Here is a 9,183-nt window from a genome sequence, read left to right on the forward strand (position 1 = left end):
TTTTGTTTAGATACGTTTTTTGATTATTTTGTTGCGTTTTTTATTATTTTGATTGATGAGACTTATGTTTTGTTGTATTTGTATGTAGGTTCTGTGATTTTACTGCGTTCCAAAACGCGAGTAGTCGTTTCTTCTCCGTTGTTGTCTCTTTTTTCAGGCTCTTAGGTTCCTATTGTGTTTATTAATTTTTTTTGTTAATTTTTAATTTTTTGTATGTTGAATATATGTAATGATGTGTGATTGAATGTTTGAATTGATCATTTGAATGCTTATTAATTGTATGATTGTATGACTGAATTGATTGTATGATTGAATTGATTTAATGTTAAATATGTATAATTGTATGATTCTATGATTGTAATTTTGCAGAACATTTGTAGAATATTTACGTGGATCGAAATTGGATTAATCTACCACGCATTAGTGCTGAGTACGAGAGAGGGGTAGAAGAATTTATACAATTTACGCAACGTAATGAGGGTAGAAGTGATGATGAAGTGAAGTTTAGATGTCCTTGTGTGAAATGTTTGAATGGAAGAAAGTTGACCGCAACCCAAATTAGGGAATGTCTTATCTGTGATGGTTTTCTATGATGCTATACAACATGGATATGGCACGACAAAGAAATACATTTTCCAACTGTCTCCCAAACTGAAAATATTATTGATTCCTCCATGGAAGTAGATCGACCGGATGAGGACAAATTAGAGGACATGATCTGCGATGTTGGCGTAGAAAATTTTGCCAAAGCTCGAGTATGAGACGATGTCCACTGATGCGGAAACACCTTTGTATGTCGGTTCAACTAAGTTCACACGATTGTCACCGATGTTAAAGCTCATGAATTTGAAGCCGACCAATGGATGGACTGATAAGAGTTTCATAGAATTGTTGACGTTGTTGAATGAAATGTTGCTAGATGGAAATACACTACCCACTCATAATTATGATGCGAAGAAAATTCTTTGTCCGATGGGTATGGAGTATAAAAGGATACATGCTTGTCCTAATGACTGCATTTTATATAGGAAAAAGTTTGAATTTTTGAAAAAGTGTCCAAAATGTGGGTTATGACAATACAAGTCAAAAAACAATAGTGAAGACAATGGTCAGATAGAAAAAAATGGATCTGCTTTGAAAGTAGTTTGGTACCTTTCAATGTGCCCAGACTTAAGCGTTTGTTTGCGAATCCAAAAGATGTTAAAAACCTTAGATGGCATGTAGATGAGAGAAAAATTGGCGGGCTGCTTCGTCATCCAGCTGATTCAAAGCAATGGAAAAATATTGATCAACAATTCCCCCAATTTGGTCAAGAATGTAGAAATCTTAGGCTTGGTTCACTACTAGAATTTGGTTTATTACCGATGACATATTACCGAAGGCCTATGGGGCATCGGTAAAAGTGTGTTATCGACGGTCAAAATGAGCATTACAGACGGCCATCGTGAAATATAATTACCGAAGGCCTAAAGAGCATTACCGAGGGGTTTATGGCCTTCGGTAAGAGGCTCGACCCCTTAAACTAAGGTTATCCCCGATTTCGTTAGACAAAACTCTACCCTACCTTATCGTCGTGTTTCCCATTCTCTCCGTCTTCGTTCTGTTTCGCTCCTTCTCATCCCATTGTGCTTCCCATTCTCTCCCTCTCGCTTCTGTTTCACGTTTCTTTCCCTCTCCCTCTCCCTGTCCCTTGTGTCAGCTGGCATTGTGTGGCTAGGGTTCACTTGCTGAACCTCCCCTATAGTGGTGTTCGATTGTTGCTTCCACCAGTGGGTTGGCGTTGCCGTCAAGAGAGTGGTCCATCGTTGTTGTCAGGAGGGTGCTCCCGTGACGTGAGGGTGATTGTCTTCGTCAAGGGAGGCTCTTGGGAGACCATTGCGTCGAGGTATGTTCTCTGTGTCTGAATGAAATAAGTGTTGATGTCGCTTAATGAATCAATAAACCTAACTACACTTGCCTTCCATGTGTTAGGGTGAGCTTGAGAAGGGGTTTGAATTATTTCCAAAAAGGGAGGAAGAGAGTCTAGGGAGAAGACCAGTAAGCAGCAAAGAAAAGCAAAGGCAAAGGTATGGATACCTAAATTGAAATTGCATGATTGAATGGTTTGAAACTGATTGTGAAGTATGTAAGGGGTGTGCTCTTATCTTGAAATTCAATTAAAGAAAGAATAACAAATGCAATGAACTAGTACGAGGCATTCACTTGTACTAATAATAACAATAAAAGAATTTGTGAAATAGTTGTTATGATATATGATTTGGTATGGACTATATTATTTAGGTTTGTTGTTCCATGAAAGAATAATGAATAATTCTATTGTGGTTTATTTTGGTATTTAATCCGTGAGTGATGAATTTGAAAACATAAACCATGCATAAGTGTCTCTGCCATTGGCTCTAATCAGTCATAATTAGGCATGAGACATTTTACCATGTGTAGGTTTAGATTACCCTTTTCAGTTTAGTATGAAGGTTATTTTTTTATAGATAGTATCTAGGATACCAGTAAGAGGTTCCCATTTCTTTTATACCATTTCTGAATCATTCAAAACTTAAGTAGGTTTATATATGGTGAAGGAAACAAAGTCAATTTAGACTTACAACTTAGTATGGAAACTTGGATTCTTAAATTTCAATTACAAGTGCTTAGTTTGCCTTCAATAACTAAGAAATATAATCTCTGCCAAGAAAAAAAATTATGATCAAAACAACAGTTTAATAAGATAGTGGTTAGTTTAGTTAAAAGCAGTTAGTAAACAAAATCTGATATGTTGATGTAATTAATAAAAACAACTACTACTAATCTGAACACAACATTATAGGTTAACCTACAAAAGCTTGAAAAAATAACAATTAGCTTAAAACATCAAAGAAAGTTCAAAATCATTTCCTGCTTCGTATTAAATCATTGCTATGTTCATAGTGTCATCAATTCCAAGAGTCAATTATGTGTTGTTCTGTTCTATTCTTTAAATCCAACTCTGTAGAGTTAATGTTGGTTTGAAATCTGTTACTGCACTTTATTGTCAAAGGAAGCAAAGATTGTTATGCTAACTTTGAATCTAACTTTGAATCTAACTTTGAACTTGATTGTTGTGCAGAATTAAAGGAAGCAAAGAATGCTAAAAACACTAAGGCAGTTATTTGGGAGGAGGAAAGTGCAGAAAGGCTTGGAAAGATCTCCAGCCTAGTGCCACACACACAATAGCTGCCAGTGGAAGGAGAGATGTTGCTGCAGCAGAGAGCTGGGAAGGAGGAAGGCAAGGAAGCCATGGAGACACTGCTGAAAAGAGTGGCTGAGCATAGGAGATTAAAACCAATAAGCCATTTCTTTCCTTTTCTTTTCTATTGTAGTGATAAATTTTTGTTATTAGCTTGCATAGTCATAGATAGCATAGTTAATAATAGGATAGAAAATATGTTGTTCTACATAAAACTAAAAAGAATTAATTTTGATCTTTGGCCTATTTGAACAAATTTTCTTCTTAGTTATATCGTGGTTTGTCTGTGTTGTTATTAGGAAGCCTTACTCACTCACACATTGAGGACAATGTGCCTCTTAAGTGTGGGGGTGGGAAGGTATAAATTTAAAAATACTTGTTCTGATGTAAATAACTGTGTTTAACATTAGTTTTAGTAATAAAATAGGGATAATTTTTTTTTCTCTGAGCTGTTTTTCCTTTAGCTTAGGTCTGGTTTAGTTTTAAATACTTAGTGTAGTTTACTATTCTTGTTTTAGTGTGTAAATACCTTTCATAATCTGTTTTTGTTTTTTTAATAGGAATTAGCTAGTTTTTAGTTTTGATTGTTAATACTTCTTAGATTCTTTTACTTTCATTGATTCTGTTAGAACTTCTTTTAGGTTTCTTTCTTTTCCTGTTCCTATTTTCTCTTCCTTCTTTTAGTTTCTTGTTCTGTTGTTGTTTTCTTAGTAGTTATTTTAGATTCTTTTCATTTTCTAGGTTCTGTTTGAGCTTGTAAATTAGGATTTGCTGTTTTAAGATTTCTTTTGTTAGATTGTTTAGTGCATGTTTGGTTTAAAGCTCTAGAAGTACTTTTTGTGTTATCAGAAAACACTTTTTGCTTAATGGATGTTGGTAAATACTTGCTATAGGTCAATTTTCAGTTCAGTGTAGCAATTCTTCTGCTTGTTCGACACTTAACACAACTGGGAGAAAGAGTATAGAAGGTGTAATCAGGTCATCTGTTCGTGGTCAGGATATTACCTTACCTCCTTCACAAATGTGTCACAACCAGCCACTTGTAAGTTGATGTATGATTGTATCTCAGTGGACTGATATTGTTTGCAAATCTCTTTTCTTATAATTTGCTTTTCAGGCTCATACTGCATTCCATCTTGCTGAGCCATGCTTTAGTGGCCTACTAGCTTCTCCATATGGCCCACAACCTAATGTAAGATATTGGAATTTATTCATTTTTTTTTCACTATTTTCTTATTCTTGTCAGCTTGTCTTCAGCACAGTGAGTTAAAGATTTATCATTCAAACAAATTGATAAAATAACTGTATGAGTATGAGTGGCATCAGGTTATGGTGTATCTGGAAAGTACTTTGTTTAGATCTGGTGTACTGAGTTTTTCACTTTCTAATTGCTCCACTCTGTGATTTCTGATTTTGTTATGATGTTGACTTACAAATAGGTTAAAGGTCTTTCGGGAAAGCATGTTGCCCTTATTATTAACAGTTTTAATTTGATTGGAAGCTTTCTGAGAGACTTTTGGATATATGTTACTATAAGTAGATGCTATTGTGGTTGATTCTTGTATTAATGCCATCATTATGCATATTTAAATGAATCACCAATAGTGCCTTTATGTTACTTATTATTATACGTGCTTAATTAGTTTTACTATTTTTTGTGCCACTGTTAGCTTGCCAACCTTACAGATTCTCATAGTTCATAAAGTATGCTTATGAAGAATCTTTTTGGTTTAAAAATGTTTCTTTGCTCTCCTTTGCACCTCATTTGTTCTTATTCTTTCATCCTTTGTATTATTATTTACTAAAACACTTTTTTATTATGGTGGAGAGCTTGTTTCTTATCTTTCACTCAAGGTGTTCTTTATTTTATAGACTTAACAATCTGACATGCATTCTTTACCAGACAGCATGGTTACTCTTGCTAACCTTTATGCTGAGTTGTTGGAAAAAGAAATTGAGCCTTTTATGGATAATCAAGCTTTTGAGTATTTGGATTCTCTTATGACGTGTTCATTCTTTATTTTAATTAAATGACCTAACAAAGTTACATAATGCCTTCAAACTTCCATCATGTTAGTAACACTAAGACATTATGTGCATTTCTATAATCTAAACCATGCTATCAAAATATGGCCAGATTCATCCTGCTCAGCTGATAGGAATGCCTACTGCTAGAATTCCTCTGCCACTTGATCTTAGTGAGGAGCCTATATTTGTGAATGCAAAGCAGTACCATGCTATTCTGAGGCGCAGACAATACCGGGCAAAACTTGAATCATAGAACAAACTCATCAAAGAACGGAAAGTAAGTGCACTTCTGCATTTTAGAAATGCTGTAAAATCACTCTTTAACACAAGTGTTTGATAAAACATAAAAGAGTGATTTTACAGCATTTCTCATACTTCTCTTTTGTTTCCTTTTCCTTCTAAGTTCAACTTCTCTCCTTAACGTTACCATGTTTGTTTTTCAGCCATATCTTCACGAGTCTCGCCATCTACATGCATTGAAGAGAGCCAGAGGTTCTGGTGGTCGCTTCTTGAATACAAAAAAGCATGAAGAGTCTAAACCCATTTCACAAAACCATGACATAGATGTTTCGAGGTGTACTCATTTGAATCTGAGGGGAAACATGTCAGAATCTAAGGCTCGTCAGTTGAACTACAGAGATGGTGCTTCCACAACCACCTGTTCAGATATTTCTAGTGCATCTAATAGTGGTGATCTCTTCCAGCAACATCAACCTGACATTAGATTATGTGGTTACCCTTCTCATATAGGAAGGAACATGCAGGGTTACTCTGCTGATATCAGTGGTAGTGGTGGTGGTGGTGGTGGTGCAAACCAGCATCGTCTATCAGTCCTTATGTGACACATCAGAAAAGAAAAAAATAAAAAGTAAGAAAGAAAAGTGTGGAATGAATGTAAAATTTTATGTGTCAAAGAATCATTTTTCCTTGCTAGATATCACTGATCATTTAGTGGAACTAATTCTGAATCTTTCCTGAAAATGTTCATCTCTTGCTGTGTTTTTGAGTGATGAAGATAGCAAGTTTATATCTGTTGCTATTGCAAAGTATTGTGTTAGACATTGTAACTCACCACCATAAATGTTTTTTGTCTGCAAAGATGCATTGGTCATTCAAGTAGAAAATCTGAAAGAAAAAAAGATCTCAATTTTATATAAAGTCAAATTCTGGCAGTCTTATTGGTGTAAAATATTAATTGATTCTGTTGATGAATATTAAATTTTTCTGGAAGAATCTGTTTGATAATTTCTTGTGGATCTTTAATCTCAATTATATATTTTAATCATAAGACTCGATATCCAATAACTTGTTTAGAGGGGCTTGTTGGTATAAATCCATTGTCTTTAGCTAGAAACAATAATTACCGAAGGCTTTTGGCCCTCGGTAAATGTTAGCGACAAGGGATTTACCAAGGGCTCTTTGGCCGTCGATAAGCCTTCGGTAATGACCTTTTACCGACGGTTTTGGGCTGTTTCCGAGGGCTTCTGGCCTTCGGTAATGCCCTTCTTTTTTGTAGTGGTTTAGCCATTGATGGAATGAACCCATTTGGTAATTTAAGTACCAGTCATAGTTGTTGGCTAGTCATTTTGATAATTTATAACTTATCTCCTGCATTGGGCATGAAAAGAAAGTACATGATGTTTTCTATGATAATATCTGATCCAAAGTAGCCTAGAAATGACATTGATGTTTATCTAAGCCCATTAGTTGAAGACTTGAAGTTGTTATGGGTTGATGGGGTTGAAATATTTGATGCCTTAGCTTCTGAAACTTTGGTCATCCGTGCAATGTTATTTTGCACCATTAATGACTTCCTAGCTTATGGTAATTTGTCAGGATATAGTGTTAAGGGTCATAAAGCATGTCCTGTATGTGAAGAAAACACTGCAACTTAGCAATTGAAACACGGAAGGAAGAAAATGTATCTGCGTAATCGGAGATTTTTAAAATGTAATCATCCATATCGAAGGTTAAAAAAAACATTCAATGGATATCAAGAGAGGGACGAAGCACCAAATCCACTTACTGGCCTTCAAATCCTTGGAAAAGTTAAGAAAATACATCATGTATTTGGGAAAACTTCCAAAAAGTCATCTGTAACGACCCCTTGGAAGAAGAAATCAATATTCTTTGATCTTCCATACTGGTCAAAGTTAGATGTTAGACATTGCATAGATGTGATTCATGTATTGAATAATGTGTGTGATAGCTTGATTGATACACTACTCAAGATTCAGGGAAAGAAAAAAGATGGAGTGAATGCTCGTTTGGATCTGGTTGACATGAAGATCCGAGAAGCGTTGGCACCTAGGGAGATTAGTAAACATACTTATTTGTCCCATGCATGTTACACAATGTCCAGACAAGTGAAGATAAGTTTTTGCCTTTGTTTAAAGAGTATCAAGGTACCACAAGGATACTCATCAAATATGAAGAGTTTAGTGTCGATGCAGGACTTAAAGCTTGTTGGCATGAAGTCTCATGATTGCCACGTCTTAATGCAACAATTGTTACCGGTGGCTATTCGTGGAATTTTGCCCAAAAATGTTATGCAGACCATAAACATGTTGTGTTCATTTTTCTTGTTAGTTTGTTGTAAAGTCATCGATCCTACAAAGTTAGATGAACTTCAAGGCAAGATTGTTATCATCTTGTGTAAACTAGAGATGTTTTTCCCTCCATCTTTTTTTGATATCATTGTACATTTGCTTGTTCATTTGGTTAGATAAATCAAGTTGTGCGGACCGGTATACTTAAGATGGATGTATCCTATTGAGCGTTATATAAAGATTTTGAAGGGTACATTAAAAATCTGTATCGTCTTGAAGGTTCAATGATTGAAATGTATATTGCTGAAGAAAGTATTGAGTTTTGTTCAGATTACATGACTTCAACAAATCCAATAGGAATTCCTTGCATATCATGGTTGAATAAATGTTCTACAAGTAAAAGCATCTGAGGTGTGAATGTGGTGACCAAAGACCGCGAAGAATTGTTGCAAGCACATCTTTATATATTGAACAACGCAGATGAGGTGATCCCTTTTTTGGAAGCACACAAAGTCATTGTGAAGAATAAAAATCCAAGACAATAAGAGAAATTGTTTTTGATGGAGCATAACAGAACATTTATGTCTTGGTTCAAATCTGAAGTTGACAAAGAGCCACATTCTTCTCAAACTTTGTTGTGGCTTGCAAATGGTTTAAAGTTTGATGTTATATGTTGTACATGTTATGAAATCAATAATTGCAAATTCTATACGAAGACTTTGGATAATAAAAGCACAGTACAAAATAGTGGATTTAGTCTAGAAGCTGAGTCACTCTAATTTTTCACATCAAAAGATCAAAATCCTCTACTTGGATCAATGAGATATTATGGTATAATAGAAGAGATATTGGAGGTTGATTACACTAAGTTTTATGTTCCATTGTTCAAATGTACGTGGTTTGACAATAAGAGTGGTGTGAAAATCACTAGTTGATTTTCGAAAGGTGGGTTATCGAGACAAACCGTTTATCATGGTACATCAAACATCTCAGGTTTTTTTATGTCAAAGATCCGGCGTCTGATCATTGGTATGTCGCTCTTCAAGGCAAAAAAAAATTGAAGTTAACGAAGACAATCTGATTAATGTTCATATTGTTGACAACCATTCATTGAAAACAACGAAAAATTTGGATGACTACCCTTTACTTGACGATGTACATGCAATTCGGTTAGATCATGATGAGGGGATATGCATATGACCAATTCATTTATTTATGTATGAATTTCAAATTTGTGTATAAGTTTTTTATTAATATTACATAAGTCTTATTAATATTTCATATGACCCCTATTACATGTTTTGTTAAATTATATGATATTACATAAGTCTTCTATTAATATTTCATGTTGTTATTTATTTTGGCAGATATATGGCTGACCACCCA

General features: G+C 34.8%; 2 pseudogenes across 1 annotated transcript; both read left to right on the forward strand.

The window, feature by feature from the left end:
* Positions 1 to 3,225: 3,225 nt before the first annotated feature.
* LOC148193914 (nuclear transcription factor Y subunit A-3-like) lies at positions 3,226 to 6,090 on the forward strand (annotated as a pseudogene). Its single transcript, XR_015781671.1, has 5 exons — positions 3,226 to 3,259; positions 4,114 to 4,262; positions 4,338 to 4,412; positions 5,373 to 5,584; positions 5,685 to 6,090. The product of XR_015781671.1 is annotated as a nuclear transcription factor Y subunit A-3-like (transcript).
* A 693-nt stretch (positions 6,091 to 6,783) lies between these two features.
* LOC148193915 (uncharacterized) lies at positions 6,784 to 8,997 on the forward strand (annotated as a pseudogene).
* Positions 8,998 to 9,183: the final 186 nt, after the last annotated feature.

Source organism: Vigna umbellata, chromosome 8, assembly GCF_029865625.1.
Source record: "Vigna umbellata cultivar VRB3 chromosome 8, Vumbellata_1.0, whole genome shotgun sequence".
NCBI lineage: Eukaryota > Viridiplantae > Streptophyta > Magnoliopsida > Fabales > Fabaceae > Vigna > Vigna umbellata.